General features: G+C 38.2%; 1 protein-coding gene across 1 annotated transcript in view; it reads right to left on the bottom strand.

The window, feature by feature from the left end:
- Nucleotides 1-27,141, bottom strand: part of N6AMT1 (N-6 adenine-specific DNA methyltransferase 1) — a 348,457-nt gene that overhangs the window by 256,334 nt on the left and 64,982 nt on the right. Inside the window, exon 8 of the transcript XR_007724273.1 lies at nt 23,289-23,357. The gene's annotated coding sequence lies outside the window, so the exon portion shown is untranslated. The remainder of the gene's footprint in view (nt 1-23,288; nt 23,358-27,141) is intronic.

Below are 27,141 nucleotides of genomic sequence, written 5' to 3'. Positions count from 1 at the left end.
CTCACAGTTTTCAAATGACTGCGAAAGCCAGTGCAATAAACTTGGTTTCCTCCTACAAAATCACAATTCTAAATCCTCTGCAGGATTTCATAAACCATATTGGTGCATAACTCCTGAAGGTTTGAAAAGCCCTATGAGATTTTCAAAAATGCTCCCTATGTGAATACGAAATATTATTTTTAACGTATCCTCTCAACCTTCTATCTGTATCTTTATTTATGCAAAACTATCCATGTTTTTGGTCAGGTAAAATGTTTGGCATGCCCAAATTTGGAATCTTCTTTTATGGTTTTGTTTTCTGTGTAGCTCAGTGATGAGAAGGCCCAGCTTCAAGCACATAACCAGATACCCATTTTTTATTTCTCCAAGTAAGAGCATTTTCCAAGAACACTCAAGTCTAGCAGTATACACTCTGAAACTCACATTGTAGCTTTGGCAATCCTGTTTTACGCACGTGATGCTGCAGTTTATGTGCAATCGTGCTTTCCAAGACAGGGCAACTCCTAATGGTTGTACCCGTCAGTCCAGACCTACATTGGTTGGGAAATCAAAACACTGTCACCATAACTGAATTATCTGTCTCTTGCTTCCAAGTGGGCCCCTTTGTTTTAAAGCAGTGGTGCTTAAACACCAGACAGACTCATCTCATGCTTACGTACATGTGAAATTCTCACACTACACAATCTTGGATTGCTTCATGTTGTAACAAAAAAACCAACCCAACCACTAAGAAATCCAGTTAAAACAACACTTTAATGTAATCTTTTTTTTTTTTTAATGTAGTGGAATTGAGTAGAGGATGTGTAAGCTCTGTGTTCAGGACCCTTTCAGACCATACCCTATGTTTCTCCGCATTTGGCAGGTCCTGATCTGTACCCATTATATTAAAAGTGTAATTGTAAATGCATGTACATATATATGCTTATACACATTATACAGAAATGTATATTTATCATAAGTATGTATGTTGTATGTGTATAGACATATCTGTGTGTATGTAAATATATAGGTGTGTATGTGTATGCCTATGTGTGTATATATCCGTAAACCTAGGTATATGTGTGTATGTAGTGGAGGATTGTGAGACCTCACAAGATTGGTAAAGTATCAAACAATGCCTGTATTTTTTTTTTAAGGAGCTGTTTTTCAACATATAGAGTAATAATGTCAATGCCTGGGTTAATATTTAGAAAAGGCCAATTTTCAATGATTTCAGGTAGCTCATGTTATTCAGTAACAATCTCAGCCTTCAAAAGTAGCCAAAAGAAAAGCAGAATTAATGGTCTCCTAAATAAAATGACCTGTGGGACCATCATTGACTAAGTAGCCTTTTTACTCATCTCATACAGCCTCTTCCTAACAAAAATGAAGCAGTATCATAAGAACAGTAGGGAGAAAGGGTGCACAGACAGAGATTTATGGGCAGGACAGGGTACCAGGGTTAGGACAGATACCAGGAAAGAGGAAAAGAACACACTGTAGAAGAAAAAGCACACCAGCTTCCTACTTGTGCCTCAGGGGAGCTTTGTCAAAGTGTTCTGAGCACATGAGGTATCCTCTAAACATTTATTAACCAAATGCACAGAGAGGCATGTTGACAGGGATTTAGGGTATGACGAAGGTGGCATATCAAACCATGGAAGAAAGGTGCTACTCAATAAATGGTTTGGGGACAAGTGGGAGCCAACTAGAAAGAATAAAATAAAACTGGATTCGTACCTCACATTTTATACCAGGACAAATTACAAATGGATCAAATGTTTTACAGTAAAAAATAAAACTATAAATATTCTTTTTTAAAAAGGGATAACTTTTTTATAATCCTGGATTATAAAAATAAATTATAATTTTGGATTAGGGAAGATCTTTCTAAACATAATTCAAAATATATAAATAATAAAAGAAAAAATGATAATTTGATGACAAACTTCTTCATGGACAGAAACATTAAAAGCCAATCAATAGGAAAATTTGAAAAAATATATTTGAAATTTATATCACAAAAGGCTACTCTCCCTGATATACAAAGATCACCTAGAAAGCAACAAGAAAAAGACGAACACAATACAGCAAAGAGAAAAGTTTAGAGAAAAAGAGTATAAGATTAGATTAAATCACATGAAACTGATTGTTAAAAATGTTTGAAAATTGGCCATTTCAAATGATTTAAACAAATAGTTATGAAACATATGAAAGAATATTCAATAACACTTGTAAGAAGAGAAAGCCAAATTAGAACATCACTGTCGGATTAACAAAAAAAAAATCCAAAAATTTGGAAACTCACTATTTGGTGAGCTGTGGGGAAACAGAGGCTTTCACACATCATTGGTATAAATTAACTTATCTTTGGGGGCCAATTTGGTATATCTATTGAAATTACATATATATATATATAAATGTATATATATATACATTTATATATATACATTTATATATATATACACATTTATATATATATACATTTATATATATATAAATGCTTTTGGCTAAGCAATTCTACTTTGGAGAATGTATCCTGTATATATACGTGAGCAAAATGATGAAATGTACAAAGTTACTCATTTCAGCCTTGTTTATAATAGCAAAAGAATGGGAATACATAAACAAGTGCCCAGCAATAGGGACCAGTCAAAAACATAAGTCATTGGTACAATGACTTTCTATACAGCTTGTAAAAAAGTAAAGGGAAGTTTCTTATGTACAGACATATCTGTAAGATCTCCAAGAAATATTAACTGGAAAAATTAAATACCCTCTGTTTAAAATATAAGGGAGAGAAATAAGTCTCTACATTCATATTTCTTTTCTATGTATAAAATTCTGGAAGGATACAACATAAAAAACTTATAATACCAGTTAAATGGAGAGGGAGCTGGAATGGGGAACAGAAATGGCAGATAGGCCAGATGTGGTGGCTCAGGCCTGTAATCTCAGCACTTTGGGAGGCCAAGGCGGGTGGATTACCTAAGGTCAGGAGTTCAAGACCAGCCTGGACAAAATAGTGAAACCCCATCTCTACTAAAAAAAATACAAAAATTAGCTGGGCATAGTGGTGTAAGCCTGTAGTCCCAGCTACTCGGGAGGCAGAGGCAGGGGAATCACTTGAACCCAGGAAGGGGAGGTTGCAGTGAGCTGAGATCATATCACTGCACTGCAGCCTGGGCGACAGAGTGAGACTCCATCTCAAAAGAAAATAAATAAAAAATTTAAAAAGAAATAACAAATATATTTTCTTGTCAACCTTTTAATAATTTTAGCATTTTGAACCAGGTGAATGCATTATCTATTCAAAACAATTTTAACTTAAAAATAAATAGTTGAGTCCTATGACTGATCAATAAAGGATTTGGAGTAGATGTTTGTTTATATCATTTATATGCTAGATCATCTACCTAAGTTGTGGGACTCAGAGAAAATTAAAATATGAGGCCCCTTGTTATAAACTTTTTAAGAACTTCAAGATGGCAGCAGCAGACCATTAAACCAATCACTGGGGCCCTTCTAAGAATGGGTCGGGCACCTGTGAAGTTAGCCCTGGTTGCACACAACTGTACTCATCAGAATATCAGAATACTAATGTCATTCCCAAAGGGAAGCAACTGGCTTCTCAAAAACCCAGGCAAGAGCAGTCTTGGAAAAAATCATTTCCCTCGATTTCACATACACTTCATGTTCTGTTGGTTCCTAAGCAATTAACCTGAATATATATGGGTGTTGATCCCAAGGGATTAACATACACATCCTAAAACCTCAAGCTTTGGAGACTAACCATCTTAGATCACAAATTTGTGATCAAGCAAAATAACAGAATCTTAAGAAATGGTCTTTGTATACATAGTCAGTTTTTGAAATAATAAGTTTTTATTTTACTGCATTCAATTAAATTATGAAACCCAAATAAATCCTGGAGCCCAGTGTGGTCCAATCTCAGCCTACTGGTGCCCACTGTGGTCCAATCTCAGCCTACTGCTACAGTCAAATAATCATAGCTTAGCAGCCAGAACGTAGTGAAAGAAACTTCCAAGGTTTTCTTTTTCAGCTTCTTAAGAAAATGCCAACGAAGGAAATACATTCTTAATGCCCAGAAAAACACATTTCAAATTCTCTCTCATCACTAACTCTATTAGGCTCCTCCATAAAGCTATTAATAGTAGCCGCTTCCCAAAACTCTCTCCTCCCATTTACACCTCACCTTCACCCACATAGATTTTCTGTTCCTTACCTCATTTCTTTCTCCCTCTATTACTCTTCCCTCTTCTCACTTGTTCAAATGTGATATCATCCATTTCTATTTCTTGGGTACCCGAATTAGAGTAATTGTCTGAATTATAAGGGTTGGGTTGGGGGAGGCAGAACTTCAGAGCAATGCCAGAATTATCTTTCAGGGGCAAAAGGAGGGCAACAAGTTATGCATACTCACAAATAATTTCTGTCCTTGTTATAGTTGCAATTATCAACATTGTACTGCTAATAGAATTTCTTTCAAAATGACTGTAGCATATTCCTTAAGAAATTCATCACTGACAATTGTTTTGGAATGAAGAAATGAAGCACAAGTCCTCTATCAGTGTCTAAAAAATGAAGCCAACATTCTAAATAATCTTGTTCAATTAACATATGGTATTTATTAGCTATCTCCAAAAGAGAAAGGCTATCTTCTTATGAAAAAGTTTTTTCCCATCTCTTCTACAATTAGGAAGTTCAGACAAATTTACTTCATTTTCTGTGCTGTTCCAACTAGCCCAAGAGTTACTATTTGTGACTTTGGTACTGCTTATGTTTATCTAGAGTTGCTCCATTTCTTTAAAAAATGCAAAACAAGACTTGAACATTTTGTAATTCAAAATAAAGATAAGAACAGCCAAATTTTCTTTTTAGCTGTCAACAGAAAAATTCCAGCAATCAGTTTGAATATCTCATATAATTAAATGTTGAGGCTGGGCGCAGTGGCTCATGCCTGTAATCTCAGCACTTTGGGAGGTTGAGGCAAGAGGATTGTGTGAGCCCAGCAGTTCAAGACTAGCCTGGGCACCATAGGGAGACCCCCATCTCTACAAATCACTTAAAAATAAAATAAAATAATAAATAAATAAACACTGAAATCATTTTTAATGGTAATACATATGCCCCTAAAACGATCTACCCTGTGGTAAAGAGTCAATGACACTTGGTAGGCTGATGGATCATAAACCGAAATCCTATCCAAAAGCTTCATCACTCAGAACACTTGATAATCTAACATTAGACAGACCACATGTCATGCACACATTTCTTTCATTCCTACACACACAATATGGGAAGGGCTGAGAAGAAAACCAGCATTCATTGAGTGGTAATTATGCTACATATCCTATTCTAGTCACTTGACATACTGTTTGTAATTCATGTTTCTCAAAGTACCCTGAGAGTTTTTTAAATCTACAGAAACCTGGGTTGTCATTAAATATACAGCTTACCAGGCTCCAGCCCTGAAAATTCTGATTCAGCTGGGCTAGGTTGGGGCCCAGGAATCTGTGTTTTAACAAAATGTATTCTTCATTGCAATGCTGTAAAATTATTTTCCTTGTTTCTGTCTTGCAGAAGCAAGGAAACTGAGAGAATTAAACAATTTATCAGGGCACCCAGATGACACAGGGAGAGCTGGATATTCAATCTCAAGTACGTTGGCTCTAAAGCCGACTTTATCACTGGGGCATGCCACAGCCCAGTAAAACTCCATTTGCACTCTGTGACTGGAATAGTGGCTTCAGTTCCCCATCTACAGCAGCTCTAGCTTCTCGCTGCCTGCTTTCCCTCCCACCACCCACCCATAAAATCCAGCACCGTATAGGCTCTTGAATTATATTATTGGTTATTATATGATAAAATGTTGCATTGCAACTTGAGCAGGAAGACAAACGAATGAGAATCATATCCTATTTTCTAATTGTCTCAAACCATACCTCTATAAAGTAAAAAGAGTTGATTGAAACCAAAACGTTTGGGAATTACAAGCTATTCCTAATCGACACAACTTGTCAGAAATTTGGAGTCTGCCATCAGCTGAGTTGCTTCTCAAACAAAGCAGTCTCAGAGTATTTTTTGAGTCCCTGATTCTTTCGACTGGGTAGACGCTTCTGTTAGACTTTACGTTGTTTTATTTAAAAGCTTTGCTTTTTTTTTTTCTCTGAAACTAGTGTATTTATAGGTGCTACATGCTTTAAAAGTGCACAACTGTGAAAAATGAGGTAACACTGAAACAAGCAAAACCCTGATGGAAAGTTGAAATTGAGATTGTCCAAAAACTCAGCCAGTACATAGTGTTTCTGCCTACTCTGATTTTTCAGCAGTTTTGTGATTTCTTTTCCCTTGTTTGTTTTTGAGTACACACATCAGTATGTCCCATGGCGTAGTGTCTGCTTTCCAAAAATCCAGAAACATGAGTCAGCTGTTCAACTATTATATACAAATTTGGTAAAGTACCGTATTCATGGAATCTGAGTGTGTTTTCCAGGAATTACGTCTCCAGTGCCCCCACATGACTGCCTGATCAGCCTGTGATGTCTCTGAAGTGTTCTGCACCTACTTTCTAAGGGAAATGGTACACGACAGATAATTATGGAATTGTGGGCTTTTAGTTATTTAGAATAAATCTACAAGGCTATGGTTTAATAAATTTAATATGCTGGTTCATGTAAAATGTCATATGCCATATGTAACATGACTGTAACTTAAGGATATTCTTTTAACTTAGTGAACTTGGTAGAAAATCCTTCTATGAACCTGATATGGGTTAAACTGTGTTCTCTCCAAAAAAATATGAAGTCCTAACCCACAGTAACTTAGAATGTAATTAGGGTAATTATAGATGTAATTAGTTAAGATGAGGTCACGAATGAATCCTAATCCAATATGACTGGTGGACTTGTAAAGAGGAGGTATTGGGCAGTCCCACAGAGGCTGCACTGCCTGGCTGGTGCATCTTTCCTGGTCTGCAAAGGACAAAAAAATAAAATTAAAAAGGGAAATTGGGACAGACATAAACTTGCAGAGAGAAAAGGTTATGTGAAGAGACATTCAGGGAGAAGATGGACGAATGAACATCGAAGCAGAGATTCAAATTATGCTGCCACATACCAAAGACTTCCTGGGTTCACCAAAAGCTAGGAAAGGACAAGGAAGAATGCTCCCCAGATGCTACAGAGTGACCATGGCCTTACTAACCCCTTAATTTCAGATCTCTAGCCTCCATAACTGTGAGACTAAATTTCTGCTGTTCTTAAGCAACTCGGTTTGTGGCATTTCTTTATGGCAGCTCTAGGAAACAAATACAGAGCCCTTGAAGGTACTTTCAGCTGGAAAATGTCAGAGGCAGGCAGAACTAAACTGAGGTTCCTGCTTAAGTGAATTTATTCAGCACAGGACTTTAAACACCATTTATATCATATGACTTCCAAAGGTATTATCTATCGCCATTGCCACTTCCTGAGCTCCAAAATCAAATCTGCAACTACCCTATGGGTAGCTTCTCTCGCCTAATACCATCTCAAAATTAGCACAACCAAAGTAGGACTTTGAATTCATTGCCGCCCGTACTTCCCCTAGTCTACTGCATCTAAGTAAAGACATCACCATCTACTAAGCTATTTAAAGAAAAACCCAGAAGTCATCCTCACACCTTCCTGCCTACCCACCACATCCAATCCATCTGTGTGTCCTCTAAATTCTATGCCTGGGTCAGTTTCCTGGGAGACACACTCTGAAGTGGAGATTAGCATGCAGAATTGTTATTAGAGATTGCCCTCAGAATCAACATCCATAGACAGAGGGAGAAGCTGAACTGCAATGCAGTCACCACAAAGACCTCAGTTCATCCTACAAAGAACTCTGGAGCTGTAAGGGCCCCTATCTTGAGTCATCTTTACCCCCACTCCACTGACCAGTGAGTGCAGGTCATCCCTGATAAGGGAATGTGGCCTTGGCTGACATGGTTCTTTTTGGCAGAGAGCAATGCCTGGAGAGAGTCCTTAGTGGAGAGCCATCAACCTCCAAATTTTTCAACAGCTAAGGTAATAAGTACTTTGGTTCAGAAAAAAGATCTGGATAGCATACCACAGCATCTGCTATACTAGAAGAGAAAGAAGAAATATCCTGACCAGCTAAATCCTGTAAAACTAAATACCTGTGAAAATTCAGGAAAACCAATGATTAACTTTTTTCCTGTCCATCCCCTCCATTTTCCCACTCAGCCAGTCTTTCTGTGTTCTTAATTTCAGGAGGTGATGTGAAAGAGTCTTCTAGAATGCATTTCCATCAGCTGGATCTTTCTGGAATGCTAAGAAAACTTTAGGTTTATAAAGAATGTTTGAGAGACACAGAGAGCTAGAGCAAAGGGCTTGAAGAGAGTGCAGTGCCTCCCCAAAAACCCTGAAACAAGATTGCCCCCAAGATGAAGAAAGAGGAGACACAAAGAAGATGATAACAGAGAAGTCATGGGCCCCAACAAAAGGGCAGAATCTAAATTGGGCTGCATGGACAGGGACAAGGGCAAACATCTCAACAAAAACTCCTGTGAGGAGTACTGTTCCAGTGCTGTTTGTTTTTCAAACCTCATTTCAGGACCACATCACCTTGTTTACTGTAACTTTATAGAAAGTCTTGAAGTCAGGTAATGTAATGTAATTCACCCAACTTCATTTTTCTTTTCCAATATTTTTGGAATGTTCTAGATCCCTTGCATTTCCATATTTTTAAAATTACTTTGTCAAATTCTATCCTTCCAAAAACAAAGCCTGCTGGAAATATGATGAGGATTGCATTGAGTCAGTAGATCAATCTGTGAGAAATAACATCTCAACAATATTGAATGTTTCAATCCATGAACATGGTATATCTCCTTTTATTTAGGTCTTGTTTAACTTCCTTCAGCATTGGTTTGTGGTTTTCAGTGTAGAGCTTATATATTTATTTACAAACACATTATATTTTATGTTATTATAAATGCAGTTGTTCTTTTATTTCATTTTTCAATTATGTACTTACTGCTAGTATATGAAATAAAATTGATCTTTTATATTAACCTTGTATACCGTGATTTTGCTAAATTCACTTATGAGTTCTAGTGGTTGTAGATCTCTTGGACTTATTTACGTAAACAACCATGTCATTTGCTAATAAAGACAATTTTACTTTTTCCTGTCTGCTTTTTATATTAGTATTTAACAAAATGCATTTCAACTTATTCAAATCTAATAGTTTTAATTAAGAGAATGGTATTATTAATGTTTATCAAGATAACTCATTTTTCAAAGCACATAAGAACAACAGATTAAAACTGTCATTTGAGTCATCAAATTTTACTCTTTTGCTAGTTTGTGCATAAAGAGTGGAAATAAAGCAAAATAAAATTTTGTCTTTAATGAATTGTGCTAGAGGAATTCACAATTGCTCTATAGAGGTGATATATTCACCATCATTTCAAATAATGAGAGGGATTGCTGATTAGTAGTATGAACGGAAGAAAACTTTTGGAGAACAAGATATCTAAGCTAGCCTTTGAAGAAAGTTTAGACAGTCAAATTAGTAGTAGGAAGATACAGGCGTAAAGTAAAGTAAGCAAAGGTAGAGGGAGAAATTAACAAAACAAGTTCCAAATATTGAGGCAGAGAACAAATCAGATTGTTATGAGAAATACTGATACATAATAACAGGAGGTCTCAAACGATAGGCTACTGAGTTTGGATTTTATGGTCTACTTATGCAAAAGGTTTTTAAGTAGTGAAGAATTACAAAAGGAAATCTTCCAAGTAGACCACAGCCAAAGAAAGTTTGAGCTCTGAGAGGAGATAATAGGTATAAATACTTGTACAGCTAACAGCTCCTGTAAGAGCTGAACAGTTTTCCCACACCAGTGTTTTTGCAAAGCCAAATAAATAATTTATGTTCTTGAAGACAGGCTACTAACTTCATTTAAAATGCAACAGCTGTAAGTCCCCATGTCAAATCCTGTAAGAATGGCTTATATAAGGTTGATACATAGTTAACATTCTGAAATGAGGAAGCAATTTCTGCTTTGTGGATGAAATTTTCCGAGACAAAAAAATCTTGCATTCTAATGTTTTTTAAAACACTTTGATATATAGTGCTAAAAACTCACAACAAATATATTAATTACAGAGTAGAATTCATTGACAGTTGTATCTATCTTGAATGCCATCCAAAGAGAGTATCACCTGTAAAATACTCAAGGAAATGCTTTAAGGAATGAGTAGCAGTTGATGCAAACCTTGTAAGATTACCAATTTCTGGGCACAAATTTCCTTGTATTCTTTCATTGTCTTACTCTTCTATATAATGTCATGGTCTACAAGGCTATTGCAATGGTATAAAACAAAACCATACTAGTCTGAATGCCTGGAGCCACCATGGCCATGGAGTATCCGTAGATTCCCTCAGCCCAGTGCCAACGCACTGTTCTGCCAAAAGTGTGCTTCTCTCCATTCAACAGTATTTATGTCTTTAGCTCTAGGGGAAACTGTCTCTGGTACAGTGCTAGATTAGGTTCCCCCAATAGGACACAAATTTTTCCCACCCATTCAAGAAGCAATCATTTCCATTTGGTCATTCAGCTTTCCATCAGGAAAACTGAAGCCACTCTAGGTATTTCAACCAGTAATAATTTAATAGAAGGACTTAGGGACATACAAAACTGTTAAAAGGGCTGAGAGAGCAACAGTCATGGGAGCTTGCATTTACAGTCAATAAATCAAAAACAGCATGAATTTAAAGAAATATCCACTAGTACCACTGTGGTTGACTCTCAGGAGCTCACCCAGCAACCATATGCAAACCTCACTTCTGTCACCTGCCTGCTGGTGCAACTAAAGATCAGTGGCTCCTCCTTTTCTGTTTTTCCAGATTCACATATGTGCCTCACATTGGGATAATCTAGATGGGATCTTGCTGATGAGGTAAACTGGGAATTTAATTTTTAGCATTCCAGCCCTACAATGCAGGGTGGTACTTAGAAGGGCAAGGATATTGCTGAAAACTAATAGACAATATCAAGCACATCTTTCTTTACCTCATAACTCATAGCCAAAACCACTCCCAAAAAATAAAGACTCATTCTTCCACAGTATTCTCACTGTGGTGATTTCCCTTCAGAGACTCAGTTCAGTCTTCTTCCTTTTGCATTCTGTGTTCTGTCAGTCCTTCTTATAAGCGTGTCTGCTCCCCGATGGAAACCAGCATTCTCCACATGTGATCTTCCAAAGGGACACTTTTCCAGAGTTTGAATAACAGTGTATGTGTTATTGCAGGTTCAAAGATGGAGAAGGAATCATGTGGTGAGACTTTCATTAAGCCCAAGATTAAGTCCCTAACATGGAAAGGCTAAATTGTGCAATACACACTGAACAGTATTTCAGTGAACCAGCCTATGTACAGAAAACCAACTATGTCCAGAAAATCCAGACATAGGCCAGGCACAACGGCTCATGCCTCTAATCCCAGCACTTTAGGAGGCCAAGGCAGGAGGATTTCTTGACACCAGGAATTCAAGATTAGCCAACAAATTGAGATCTCATCTCTAAAGAGAGAAAGAGGGAAAGAGATAAATGGAGAAAGAGGAAAGAGAGAGAGAGAGAAAGAAAGAGAGAGAGAAAGAAAGAGAGAGAAAGAAAGAGAGAGAGAAGAGAGAGAAAGAGAGAGAGAGAGAGAGAAAGAAAGAAAGAAAGAAAGAAAGAAAGAAAGAAAGAAAGAAAGAAAGAAAGAAAGAAAGAAAGGAAGGAAAGGAAGGAAGGAAGGAAGGAAGGAAGGAAGGAAGGAAGGAAGGAAGGAAGGAAGGAAGGAGAGGGAGGGAGGGAGGGAAGGAGAGAGAGAGAGAAAGAAAGAAAGAAAGAGAAAGAAAGAAAGAAAGAAAGAAAGAAAGAAAGAAAGAAAGAAAGAAAGAAAGAAAGAAAGAGAGAGAGAGAGAGAGAAAGAAAGAAAGAAAGAAAGAAAGAAAGAAAGAAAGAAAGAAAGAAAGAAAGAAAGAGAGAGAGAGAAGGGAAGGGAAGGGAAGGGAAAGGGAAAGGGAAAATGAAAGGGAAAGAGAAAGGGAAGGGAAGGGAACGGAAAGGAAAGGAAAGGAAAGGGAAGAAGGAGGAGGAGGAGGAGGAGGAGGGAAGGAGGGAAGCAGGGAAGGAAGGAAGCAGGGGGAGAGAGAGAGAGAGAGAGAGAGAGAGAGAGAGAAAGCAAGCCAAGACGGCTGATACACATTTAACATTCTTATTATGAATAATAATCTTAACATTTATATTTAACATACTTTGGCATATTCCAACCCAAAGAGAATCCACAGAGCAGATAGATATTTGGGAGTAGCTTATCCTCACTATTCCCACTCATGCTCCCATACCCTTTCAACATACCAGCTTTACAATAATTCTGTATGTGTCTGAATATTCATGTGTCTGACTCTCTCACTGGGTTGTAGGTACTTTGCTAAGCTTTGTATCTCTGCTACATAATAGGATGTCAATTACATAGTAATCTGCTACATAATATGATGCCAGTTACATAGTAGGATTTTCATGAATAAATGGAATGGTAAGATGGAGCTTGAAAAGTTTCCTACCACATCTCCAACTGGTTGCTTTATGTTCCTACGAATATATTGCTTAGCCATTCATACACCACATATCTAAAATAAAATTCGTCTGTTCTTTAAAACTTTCTCCCCTTAAGAGGTTAGTAGTGGTTTTTAATAATGTGGTTCATCAGAAAGGTGGAAAAATCCTAACGGCCAGATGTTTTACAGATCCACATGACTATTGAAAACATTTAGGAAGAGATGTGGAGATAAAAATAGTAGAAGTAAATATCTTTAGGAAGATAGAAATGAAAATTGCTGGGCATTAGACAGCAAGTATTTGTGGTCTAGCCAGAGGTATTAATGGCATTTTTAAAGTACAATGGCACTCCCAGAGTTATTTAATATTGATATAAAATTCAAGCTTTTGCCCATTTAGTATGATATTGGCTGTGGGTTGGTCATAAATAGCTCTTATTATTTTGAGATACATTCCATCAATACCTAGTTTATTGAATGTTTTTAAAGCATGAAGGGGTGTTGAATTTTATTGAAGGTCTTTTCTGCATCTATTGAGATAATAATGTGGTTTTTGTCATTGGTTCTGTTTATGAGATGAATTACGTTTATTTATTTGGTATGTTGAACCAGCCTTGCATCCCAGGGATGAAGCCGATTTGATTGTGTTGGATAAGCTTCTTGATGTGCTGCTGGATTCGGTTTGCCAGTATTTTATTGAGGATTTTCACATTGATGTTCATCAGGGATACTGGCCTGAATTTTTTTTTTTTTTTTTTTTTTTTTTTTTGGTTGTTTCTCTGCCAGGTTTTCGTATCAGGATGATGCTGGCCTCACAAAATGAGTTAGGGAGGAGTCCCTCTTTTCCTATTGTTTGAAATAGTTTCAGAAGGAATAGTACCAGCTCCTCTTTGTACCTCTGGTAGAATTCGGCTGAGAATCTGTCTGGTCCCGGGCTTTTTGTGGTTGGTAGGCTATTAATTACTGCCTTAGTTTCAGAAGTTGTTATTGGTCTATTTAGGGATTCTACTTCTTCCTGGTTTAGTCTTGGGAGGGAGTATGTGTCCAGGAATTTTTCCATTTCTTCTAGATTTTCTAGTTTATTTGCATAGAGGTGTTTATAGTATTCTCTCATGCTAGTTTGTATTTCTGTGGGATCAGTGGTGATATCCCCTTTATCATTTTTTATTGTGTCTTTTTGATTCTTCTCTCTTTTTGAAAACTGGCACAAGACAAGGATGGCCTCTCTCACCACTCCTATTCAACATAGTATGGGAAGTTCCAGTCAGGGCAATCAGGAAAGAGAAGGAATTAAAGCATATTCAAATAGGAAGAGAGGAAGTCAAATTGTCTCTGTTTTCAGATGACGTGATTGTATATTTAGAAAACCCCATCGTCTCAGCCCCAAATCTCCTTAAGCTGATAAGCAACTTCAGCAAAGTCCCAGGATACAAAATCAATGTGCAGAAATCACAAGCATTCCTATACACCAATAATAGTCAAACAGAGAGTCAAATCATGAGGGAACTCCCATTCACAATTGCTACAAAGAGAATAAAATACCTAGGAATACAACTTACAAGGGATGTGAATCACTGCTCAACGAAATAAGAGAGGACACAAACAAATGGAAAAACATTCCATGCTCATGGATAGGAAGACTCAATATTGTGAAAATGACCATACTGCCCAAAGTAATTTATAGATTCAATGCTATCCCTATCAAGCTACCACTGACTTTCTTCAGAGAATTAGAAAAAAACTACTTTACATTTCATATGGAACCAAAAAAGAGCCTTATAGCCATGACAATTCTAAGCAAAAGAACAAAGCTGGAGGCATCACATTATCTGACTTCAAACTACACTACAAGGCTACAGTAACCAAAACAGCATGGTACTGGTACCAAAACAGATTTATAGACCAATGGAAAAGAACAGAGGCCTCAGAAATAACACCACACATCTACAATTATCTGATCTTTGACAAATCTGACAAAAACAAGCAATGGGGAAAGGATTCCCTATTTAATAAACAGTGTTGGGAAAATTGGCTAGCCATATGCAGAAAACTGAAACTGGATCCCTTCCTTACACCTTAAACAAAAATTAACTCAAGATGGATTAAAGACTTAAACATGGGCCGGGCACAGTGGCTCACATTTGTAATCACGGCACTTTGGGCAACTGAGGTGAGTGGATCATGAGGTCAGGAAATCGAGACCATCCTGGCCAACATGGTGAAACCCCATCTCTACTAAAAATACAAAAAATTAGCTGTGTGTGGTGGAACACACCTGTAGTCCCAGCTACTTGAGAGGCTGAGGCAGGAGAATATCTTGAACCCGGGAGGCAAAGGTTGCAGTGAGCCGAGATCGTGCCACTGCACTCCAGCCTGGGTGACAGAGCGAGACTCCATCTCAAAAAAACAGAGACTTAAATGTAAGACCTAAAACCATAAAAACCCTAGAAGAAAACCTGGACAAAACCATTCAGGACATAGGCATGGGCAGACTTCATGACTAAAATACCAAAAGCAATAGCAACAAAAGCCAAAATTGACAAATGGGATCTCATTAAACTAAAGAGCTTCTGCACAGCAAAAGAAACTATCATCAGAGTGAACAGGTGACCTACAAAATGGGAGAAAAATTTTGCAATCTATTCATCTGACAAAGGGCTAATATCCAGAATCTACAAGGAACTTAAACAAATTTACAAGAAAAAAACAAACAACCCCATCAAAAAGTGGACAAAGGATATGAACAGACACGTCTCAAAAGAAGACATTTATGTAGCCAACAAACATATGAAAAAATGCTCATCATCACTGGTCATTAAAGAAATACAAATCAAAACCACAGTGAGATATCATCTCCTGCCAGTTAGAATGGCGATCATTAAAAAGTCAGGTGCTGCAGAGGATGTAGAGAAACAGGAAGGTTTTTATGCTGTTGGTGGGAGTATAAATTAGTTCAACCATTATGGAAGACAGTGTGGCAATTTCTCAAGGATCTAGAACCAGAAACACCATTTGACCCAGCAATCCCATTACCCAAAGGATTATAAATCATTCTACTATAAAGACACATGTACACATATGTTTACTGCAGCACTATTCACAATAGCAAACACTTGGAACCAACCCAAAAGCCCATCAACGATAGACTGGATAAAGAAAATGTGGCATATATACACCATGGAATACTATGCAGTTATAAAAAAGGATGAGTTCATGTCCTTTGCAGGGACATGGATAAAGCTGGAAACCATCATTCTTAGCAAACTAACACAAGAACAAAAAGCCAAACAGCACATATTCTCACTCAGAAATGGGAGTAGAACAATGAGAACACATGGACATGGGGAGGGGAACATCACATACTGGGGCCTGTCGGGGGATGGGGGGTTAGGGGAGGGATAGCATTAGGATAAATTCCTAATGTAGATGATAGATTGATGGGTGCAGCAAACCAACATGGCACGTGTATACTTATGTAACAAACCTGCACATTCCACACCTGTATCCCAGAACTTAAAGTATAATAAAAAATATATAGATATAAAATTTTTAAAGGAGCACACAAATATATTTATTATAAATATATTAATAATTATTTATTACACATATATTAATTATATATTATATATAAATATATATTTGCCCCTTTAAAATTTTTATATTATATATATCCCAAATTCCATGAAAAGCCAAAAAAACCTGTAGCACCATGTTGGAAAAAAAGAAATCTGAAGACATCTTGAGGAATTTCTGAAAGGTAGTGAGAAAAAAGACTTTTATCTTCAGAATCACAAAACTGAAAAAGCCTCAGCATAAAACACATACAGGAGAAAGCTACTTGCAGCTTTGGAAGTCCCAGAGTCAATACATACTTTTTTTAAATAGGGAAGGGACCAGGCGCAGTGGCTCACTCCTGTTATCCCAGCACTTTGGAGGGCCAAGGCAGGCAGATCACCTGAAGTCAGGAGTTCACAACCAGTCTGATCAACATGGTGAAATCCCGTCTCTACTAAAAATATAAAAATTAGCCAGGCATAATGGCATACACCTGTAGTCCCAGCTACTTGGGAGGCTGAGGCAGGAGAATCACTTGAATCTGGGAAGTGGAGGTTTCAGTGAGCCAAGATCATACCATTGCACTCCAGCCTGGGCAACAGAGCAAGACTCCATCCCAAAAAAAAAAAAAATAGGGGAAGGTCTGAAGGCAGTCTTGAAGATGCTAAGCTGGCTAGTCTCTCCCACATCCTACTAAATAGCTGCCAGGAAAAAAATGGCAATTGGAGTAAAGCACCAATATCAGCTCCAGGGCCCCCAAAACACAGGTGGTGTCTGGGTAAAAACCGACCCAGGGAGGAACAGGGTGCCACCTTACAGAGCACCTTTCACCAACAGGGCATTCCATGCCTCCAACACATTCACTGAAGGAGAGCTACAGTTATCACAAACAGCATCTTCAAGCAGGTGACAAAGACAAAGATGAGCAAAACAAAAATGAAAATTACCAAATATTTGAGTAAAAGCAACAGCATCAAAAAATGGCACCAAATCCAACCAACTAAATAACTAACATCTGAGAAAACAGAATTCATAGAAGAATTGAGGGAGGAAGGTCTTTACAGTAAAACATACATATAGTTGTTATGGACTGCATTATTATGTCCCTGTGAATTTATATATTGAAGCTGTAACCCCTAGTACCTCAAAATTATGATTCTATTTTGAAATAGGGCCTAGAAAGAGGGTAAAAGAGGCCTTAAAAGTAAGGTAAAATGAGGCTGTTAGTGTGGGCTGTAACCCAATCTGACTGAAGACTAGGGTACACAAAGAGACACCAGACATGTGCATACCCAGAAGGAAGATCAAGTGAAGAGGCAGCAAGAGATGGTATCTGAAGCCAAGAAGAGAAACCTCAGAGGAAATTAATTGTGCTGGCACCTTGATCTTGGGCTTCCAGCCTTCCAAACTGTGAGAAAATAAATGTCTGTTATTTCAGCCACCCAGTCTGTGCTACTTTGTTCCTAGCAAACTAATACAATAGCGATATTCTCAGAAAGAAGTCAGGAGAATACTATTACCAGGAAAAACAAACTAAATAGTTTGGAAATTTAGAATATGATTATTAAAATTAATTTGTGTCAGGATCTATATCCTAGGGAAATAAAAAATGATAATTTTTAAAAGTTATCCAGCTGGTATGCATAGTGGCTCATGCCTGTAATCCCAGCACTTTGAAAGGCTGAGGTTGGAAGATCATTTGAAGCCAGGAATTCAAGAGCAGCCTGGGCCACAAGGCAAGACACTGTCTCTACAAAAAATAAAAATGAAAATGAAAAATTACCCAGGCATGGTGGCACATGGTTGTAGTCCCAGCTGCTTGGGAGGCTGAGGCAGAAGGATCGCTTGAGCCCAGGAGTTGGAGTTTGCACTGAAATATAAGCACACCACTGCAGTACAGTCTAGGAGTCAGAGTGAGCCTTGCCTCTTAAAAAAATTAAAATTTACGTAAGAGAAGAGATACAGCTGAAGAATGAATTAGTGAGCTGGGAGATGAAGCTAAGCAATTCTCCTAAAATGGTGTGCAAAGAAAAGTGAAGTCGAAAGCACGAAGGAAGAGCTAGAAGGCATGAAGGATGCATCAGGAGCTTCAGTAGCTGCCTGGTAAGTGTTCCAGAGTGAAAACAGAGATAATAGAAGACATGAGCTGGTAACTTAGAAGTCACTGAAGAAATTTCCTCAGAGCTGAAGAAACACGTGAATCTTTTCATTCACATGGACCATCAAATGTCATGCAGAGTGAATAAAAGAACCACAGTAAAATACATTCACATGAAACTTCAAACTCCAATGAAAAAGAAAAGCTAAACACTTCCAACTAGGGGGCGGGGGGGGGGTATATAAACTAATGAATGAAAATTAGATTACTGTCTGTAATCACAACAGCAACACTGGGTGCTAAGAAATGTTGAAATATTATATTCAAAATTCTCAAGAAAAATTCACATTGAACCTAGAATCCCATTTCCAGCCCAATTTCAAACACAAAATAAAGACATTTTCAGATATGCAAGGACTCAGAAAGCTTACTTGTTTATCCTTTCTGACACAGTTTCTCAAGGATATAGTCCAAAAAAATTAAAGATAAAATATAATGAAGAGGAAGATATGGAATACAATAAATTGTAGAAAACAAAGAAAAAAGAGCTATTGCAAAAGTTATTGATGTATTATTTTTATTTAATAATCTTTTATAAACAAAATCACAAGCGATCTCTCCATGACAGGTGTAGGGTGGGGCAAAGAGGGCAAAAATGGGATCACTCTTCTCTTATTTGGGGATCCTGTTTACTAACTCAAGATTTCAGCTGACAAACATAAGCATAAGTATTCGTTTTTGAGAAATATATACACTTTGAAAGTCATTAAGGAAAGGGAAATGAAGGATTTCCTTGAGAGTAGTAATTGTACCATGTAACTGCTAATAAAGGTCTGATGGAGTGAAGAAAATTTGTCTATAAAAGTAGCAAGGAGCAATGACCCTTCTCAATTGCCCCTTCTATCCCTTGGCCATTAGTGTTGGGAGACAGTGCAGTAATCAAAAACATGGATAGGGTTCAGGTCCCAGCTTCCCATTCACTAGCCATATGTCCTTACTCATGACAGTTACTATCTCAGAGCTCTGGTGCGTCCATTGATAAAGTGAAATTAATAAAATCTTGTAAAATTGCTGTGTAGATAAATAAGTCAAGCCTCCCTTGGTGACCAACCATCTGCATGTAAGGATAGTGTGATGGTTAATACTGAGTGTCAACTTAACTGGACTGAAGGATGCAAAGTATTGTTCCTGGGTGTGTCTGTGAGGGTGTTGCCAAAGGAGATTAACATTTGAGTCAGTAAACTGGGAAAAGGAGATCCACCCTCAATCTGGGTGGGCATAATGTAATCAGCAGCCATGTGGCCAGAATAAAAAGCAGGCAGAAGAACGTGAAAGGACTAGACTGGCTGAGTCTTCTGGCCTCCATCTTTCTCCCATGCTGGATGCTTCCTGCCCTCAAACATCAGACTCCAAGTTCGTCTGCTTTGACACTCTTGGGCCTTCGACCACAGATTGAAGGCTGCACTGTTGGCTTCCCTACTTTTGAACTTTTGAGACTTGGACTGGCTTCCTTGCTCCTCAGCTTGCAGATGGCCTATTGTGGGACCTCACCTTATGATCGTGTAACTTAATACTCATTAATAAACTCATATATATATACATATATATCCTATTAGTTCTGTCCCTCTAGAGAACCCTGACTAATACAGACAGGAATACAGAGCAATGTCTAGACAGAGGCTGAAACCCTCCTCACCTCCAAAGCACCTTGTGTTTTTCTCTCCTTCCCCTTCTTTGCCCACCCTCTCCTTAGGAATTTTCAGCCAATCCACACTCTGAGAAAGCTGCAGGGAGAAGCTGACCTGATGGGCTTGCCCCAGTTGGACCCCACTGCAGTTTCCCGGGAGCCTCACAGGGACTGCATCACAGTCCATGGGGCTCCATAATAAGCTCTTTCAGCATCAGCTTAGCTTCACCATTAACTGCTACCACATTGAGGCAAAGAACTATGGTTTTCACGGCCTCCCCAAATCATGTCGGATCATTCCTACAAAAAAGTGGACCAGAAAGAAAGAAACTAGGATTCATTTCTTAGTGCCAGAAGTAACATAATTACAGAGGAATGTTCTGGCTAATTTAAAAGTTGCTTTTTGGTCTGTTGACCTAAGACCTATATTTGCTGTTTTGTTTTCAATGTTCTTCCTCACATGTCCCGTCTTTACCATTTCCAAGCCTAAGAACTGTGGGTTATCTATAATCAGTCATTAATGTTTTCCTTACCCTCAGTTAGTGAATACTTAAAGCAGCTGGAAATTCTCGAAACTCTGGTAGTTGCTCAAGGAAAAGCCAACAAATAATAGGGTATAGAAAAGCCTCAAGTAAAACTAGATGGGTATTGTTGGATACCCATGATGTAAGGATACACAAAGTGTTTTATGTTGCTGAGTCAAAATGTGCCATCTAAACTACACAACCACCACGCATTTTATTAGCTCAAAAAAAAAAAAAAAAAGGCCCTGGTCATTTAAATCTATGCCATTCACATGCTTATACATATTTTTATATGCTTTACATAGGAAGTTTTTTAACTTATTATTTAAGCATAGCTAAAAGTTATATAACCAAAAAATTCGATTAACTCAAATACATGAGAACATTTGGGCAATCTTTTGGCCTATTGAATTTCTAGTTAGTGGAGGATTTCCCAAAGAGTTCCTCCAGCTTTCCACTTTTAGTTTCTTTTCTTTCTTTCTTTTTTTTTTTTTTTTTTCTTTTTTTTTGAGAAAGAGTCTTACTCTGTCGCCAGGCTGGAGTGCAGTGGCGCGATCTCAGCTCACTGCAACCTCCACCTCCCAGGCTCAAGCGATTCTCCTGCCTCAGCCTCCCGGGTAGCTGGGACCACAAACGCGGGTGCCACCACGCCTGGCTAATTTTTTATATTTTTAGTAGAGACAGAATTTCACCATGTTGACCAGGATGGTCTCAATCTTTTGACCTCGTGATCCACCTGCCTCGGCCTCCCAAAGTGCTGAGATTACAGGCGTGAGCTACTGCGCCTGGCTCCACCTTTATTTTCTAACGATTGCTTTACCAAGTCTTCCCAGGTCCTTTACTTAGAAGCTTTCTCTCACTTAAGGTACATGACTTTTTAACCAATGAGTTCTTACTGTAAAAATGTCTCAGAAATATCATTCTGGCTGTCAATCTATTAAGTGATATGAATTCATGGGTTGACAATTTATGTCTTTTTCATACAAAGTTAAATGTACAAGAAAACCTCCAGATTTCATCATGATATACATGCTTTAAAGTGAAGGAGTTCAGGGAACTTGACCCCAAAATATGGCTCCCTGGTATAATGAGTATTTTGAACTAAAGGCCTTTAGAGATCAACAGATTTTAGAAGAGACTTTTTCCCTATCTACATAAAGACCAGACAGACCCATTAAGAGAAGAATTGTTTTCCTCCCCTACCACTTGACTCTCAATACTCTGCCTCTCCCAAACACAGTCTGAAGTTCCCTCATCTGCCTAAAGTCTGGACCCACCAAAAGAAGAAAACAATGCCCTGTGGTCCCTTCCCTGAGTTTTCATTAACTTCCTTCATTGCAAGAAGGAAGACTAAAGTCAAGGTCTGACAGACCTTGACAGACTTTTGTCACAAACCCTTGACTGCTCTGTGGACCTAAGAGACCACTGTAAGTTCTTCAAGCCCACTGATTTCCCCTAAAAATCACTTACTATCCCCCTAAAATTATCCACACTTCCCCATCTCCATTCCCCCTAAGAAGTAGAGTATATAAACACCTGTATCCCACTGGAATATTGGACAATCACTCTGAGATTCCCTTCATGCACATAATAGTAATAAATCTCTGTGCCTTTTCTTTAGTTGATTTTTAGCAAACCTTCCAAGCTTTCCCTTCACCCATAAAAAACTGTGTAACTTTTGGGTTACTATATTTCTGGCTCTTATTTTTTGAACGTCTTCCATAGGGGGTTTTCTTTGTCTTATAAAAATGTGGGGAAGCTGAAATGCAGGGAATCTGAAGCAATCATATGTTTTTGTTTTACCTCCTATGTGAAATACATAAGCAAAGTGGTTCCTCAACACGTACATCAACGGCTAAATTCCAAAGGTATCCCAGTTGTCTGAGCATTCTCCCCTACCTATCAGTGTATTCTTTTCCTCTTCTTACTTTTCCATAAACCAAATGTTTTCATTTCTTATATTTACAATTCTGTGACTCTTAATAAAGATAGTAAAGCATAAACAACAAATGCCTGGAAATGCAGTTTTTGTCTGACTTTGGACTTATTCCGTTGTTCAGTTTTCTCTGAAGATTTTTCCTGCCAACCTTCCACTCCACCCACCATCACCCGACCCCAGCCCCCTCCATTTGGTTCACTGACACCTTCCAAAACCTATTCCAGTGTCTAGCACTAACGACAATGCACCACAGAGGGAGAGGGCGTGGGCTCCAGAATCGGCAACCTCAGTCTGAATCTCTGCTGCCCCACTGAGGGATTCTTAACCTCTCTGAGTCTCTATTCCTTTATCTGTAAAAGTGGAGATAACAGCAACACTGGGTAATCTTCTGGAAATATTTAAATGAGTTGACCTATGTGAAAGAAACTGACTTTTAATAGATAATTAGTAAATTCTAGTTTCTCTTTCCTAGTTTGGGGAATTTGGAAGGAAGAATAACAACGATTGTTGTCTATAAACTCATACCACTTTTCCACCGCACCCCTTTATGTTAACAATCTAAATGAAAGTTCAATGGCAGAGTACCAAAGAAAAGAGGCTAAAATGTTTATCTGAAAAAATCAGTAGACTTCTGCCAAATTTCCAGTCTCACAAAACCCAAGAATACTCTTCCCAAGAATTTCCAGTGCCCCGCTCCCAATCGCTAATAATAAAAACAACAATTCTGACATCTGTTTGCTGCTAGAATATATTGGTGGCTCAATCTTCAAAGAAAAATTTAATGTAATCAAATATATTCAAATTAAAGTATAATTTAGAAGGTTTTTTTTACACATCAGAAGGTATTTTAAGACCCAGCCCTTTCTCCGCTTGTTGATGGCAACACTTACTAGTTCCGGTTACTTTCACCATCCACCTCTTTGGATCTGGATACTGGAAGCTCACTTCAGTAATACCTCCTGGAAGACCAAAAAGTGAGATAAACAGAAATATTAGCATAATTGAATGAGGCAATATGGACAAACAACTGCAAAGAAGACAGATACTCAATCATGTAGAATATTAACATTCTCTCTTCCCCTTTTATGGACATTTTATTCTGCTACAGAATTCCAGTCACTAGTTTAGCTACACTCTGAAAAGTCATTTTCCTTTTTGACTTGTAGTGGAGCCAATCGGTTTAGAAGCACTCAGGGAGGTATCTTATATACCATCTGGGACAAAGAAAATAAAGTATTTTTTCATTTCCTTAGCAGTTACAAATTTACCTAATGATATCATTCCAAATGGAGCAGAATATAAGGTTCGACTATTTTAATCATTTGGCAATTGTGGTCCAAGTCCTATTACAATATTAAGATACCACAATTTAAATCACACATCATATGAAATAGTAATTTGCTTTAAAAATGCTGAATTTCTTGGCTCATGTTCTAAAAAGATATTGTAGGAGACCAATTGCAACAAAAAATTTATAGAACATGTGTGGAATAAAATATGTAAGGAATTTCCCTAGTTTATTTACTTAAATGAGCCACACCATAAAAGTGGCTACAATGCATATATACACACACACACACACACACACGTATACATATATATATCCCTGAGCCCTCGTAATTGTTAGATTGCTAGACTAGCTTTGCTATGAAAAAGCTGAGGAACTCCAACTGGAGCCATTCCTTTCCCCAATTATTACTGAAGGTTATATTTCATTATCTAGCTGAGCTGCTGTAATTAGCATCAACAAAGCTCTGTGCCATAATTCTTGATGTATAAACTTTTGGGAAGCCCATTACAATTCAGATGGACCTTCTGAAATGTAGCATTCCACCTGATGGCTAATCCCAGATATTAATGTCCATTCAATTTCCATTCACCCCTTCTAACGTGTTTGTGTACTGCTTGCTCATGACTGTAATATGTTTGTAGTACAAATAGTACTTTGCATTTTTGAATTTGGGGCTTAAACCTGTTCAGGCTCTCTCATGTGGCTGGAATGTTGGCATGGCTCAGAAAACAAAAGTCAACTTAAAAAAAAGTGGGTTCCTCCAGGAAGAGAGATGGCTATCAAGCTTGACAAATGCACTGTAATGTGAACAGGGCAGCAGGGTTAATTCTGTTAAGTGATTGCTATAGGCCTTTGCTTGTCTTGGACTTTTGGCCTTTTGCTGCAAACAGGGTGGGCCTGTTAAACTGCCAAGTCGACAACTTTATATCCAAAGGCTTTTGACAATTTTATATCCAAGGCTTTGCTTTTCTGTTGTGATTTTTCAACAGGAAAGCTCAAAGTGCTTTGGGGATTTTCATCTCTGAGTCCATGATAACACTTAGAAAACTCAATGGATCATTGTTTGCTGAATCCGAGCCTAAAAACTAGGTTCTAAGAGAAAAAAAAATCATTGTATAAAAACATAGATTTGGATATCACAGTGTGCTCTGCTAATTTCTTTTGGCTGGTGCTTTTTTTTGTTTAAAGTTTACATGGAATCTCTGTTTCCACTGAACCATCTCAGACACTGAAACACAAAGCTGGGTTACAACCTAATCCACAATGTGGGGTTATCTTCCTACTGTTGGGGCACTTTCCAACTGGGTAAGGATTTGAGCACTACAGAGATGTATACTGAGTTCTTATATTACCCTGTCTGTGTCAGACTTAACTGAGACACAGATAAGTTAAAAAAGTAGCCCGCAAATCCTAGGACCTACTGCCCCACAATCTAAGAGCTAAAATCATTGTCTCTTGGACATAAATCAGCAAACTTCATTCAGCACATGTTACATACTTGCCATATGTTAATCCTCTACTAACCATGTGTTACATACTGTGGAAAAAAAAAAAAAAGCCACCATTGAAGGTTTGTAGGTTTCTAAAAGTTACCTGATCTACCAGTCATCTCCATCAGAACCCTCAGGTAAGCTTGTGTATTAAGCAGATTCCTGAATCCCACCCCAGATCCACTTGATCAAAGGAGGGGGCTAAATATGCATTTTTTATAAGCTTCTCCCAAATGATGCTTATGAGTAATGTTTGAGAACTATTCTAGACTCACGATTCTCAAACCTGGCTGCACATTTGAATCACCTGGTGAAGTTAAGCCACCAGTGACGTAGTACCACAGCAGACCAACTAAATCAGACCCTCTGGGGTAAGGGGGAGCCTGAGCATCTGTCGTTGTTGTTGTTGTTGCTGTTGTTGTTAAGTCCCCATGTGACTCGAATGGGCATCCAAGTCTATGAACCATGGTTCTAGACTTTAGGCCCTATCAGAATTTATGACAGGGAGAAATCACTTCTATCTGAAGTGGGCAGATACTACCTTTGATTTCCTCTCAGATCTTGCAAAAGACTTCACATTCTCTTTGAAAAGTGTGTGTGTATGAGTTTGTTATTGTTTTGAAAATTACATATTTATACAGCACCCATCCAAGAAACAATTTTTATAGACAGTACATAATTTCATTTCTCTTCAATTCATCTGCTGTAATGATTAGAAGAAAAGTTTATTAGTATTCCAATTATAGATAAAGCAAAAGATTGGTACTTGGCCTGAGATCACAGACCAAGTTCATTCTAAAATTCTGACTTCACTGGAGTTGCTTCCCAGAAATTAAAAAAAGAGAGATTGAGAGTCTTTTAACAGTCCTAGTTGAAATGCAGCCTATTCAATACTAAAAATTATTCAAATAAGTAGTCCATCCACACTCCATAATGGACAGTTTTCCTCTTGGCTTTTGTGTTGTTGTTATTATAAAGAAGGGAATATCCTAAAAGGTCAATAATCCTCTTTCTATTTCTCCATTTTTCTGTCTCCATAAGGCAACATCACTGAATGTATTAATAGGCTTGCTCAGTTAGGGTTTTTAATTCCTCCCAGTTTGCCCAGAATGTTCTCAGTTTCAGTACTGAAAGCCTTGTGCCCAGTTAACCCTTGTCTTGGGCAAACCTGGACAGTCCCTATCAGCAGTGGCAATAAACAGTGCTTTGAAAATCTACGTAGGAATGGGAGATTCAGGTTGGTTAGGAAGATCGGCCAGGCCAGCAGGGAATGAGACAATAAAGATCCATGAAGGTGGGTAGGCTTGGCTTCAGGCTTTGAAGTCTAGCTGGGGAGGCACAGTACATGACCTAGCAAGAGGCTCTCAAACTTGAATGTGTATTACAGCCCCTGGATGGCTTGTTAAAACACAAATTGCTGGGCACCACCTCCAGAGTTCCTGATTCAGTAGGTCTAGAGAGGGGTCTAGAATTTGCATTTCTAACACATTCCCATGTGATGCTGATGCTGCTGGTCCCAGGATCACACCTTGAGAACCACTGCTCTGGGTGCTAGTCTAGACTTTAGTTGAGCATAAGTAATCGGTTTGAAGGTGATATCTTAGCACCAGGGAGCTAGCAGGCCACATTAGGCAGAGAGATAAGCTAGGGACCAAAGGCAGGACTCAAAGCACTGAGCAAATCTGAGCTAACATGGCAGGACCAGGCTAAGAGGATCTGGAGTACTAGGCAGATAAACAAAAGAGGAGCTCCATCTTAAAGAAGTATGACCAAAATCTTTCTACTGGATGTGGGTGCAAGGTGAGGTGTTGGCCTTAGGAACAAGGCAAAATTCAATGTGTAAGCAATCATTCAGGACGACAGACTTAATGGCCAGTCACCAGAGTGGATTAATTCCTGAATTAGGAATTTTTAAGATCCCCTGACAACCATAAAAGTTGGGTGACCAACTATCCTAGTTTT

This window comes from Macaca thibetana, chromosome 3 (assembly GCF_024542745.1).
Source record: "Macaca thibetana thibetana isolate TM-01 chromosome 3, ASM2454274v1, whole genome shotgun sequence".
NCBI lineage: Eukaryota > Metazoa > Chordata > Mammalia > Primates > Cercopithecidae > Macaca > Macaca thibetana.
This window is presented reverse-complemented; position numbering and strand designations above follow the sequence as displayed.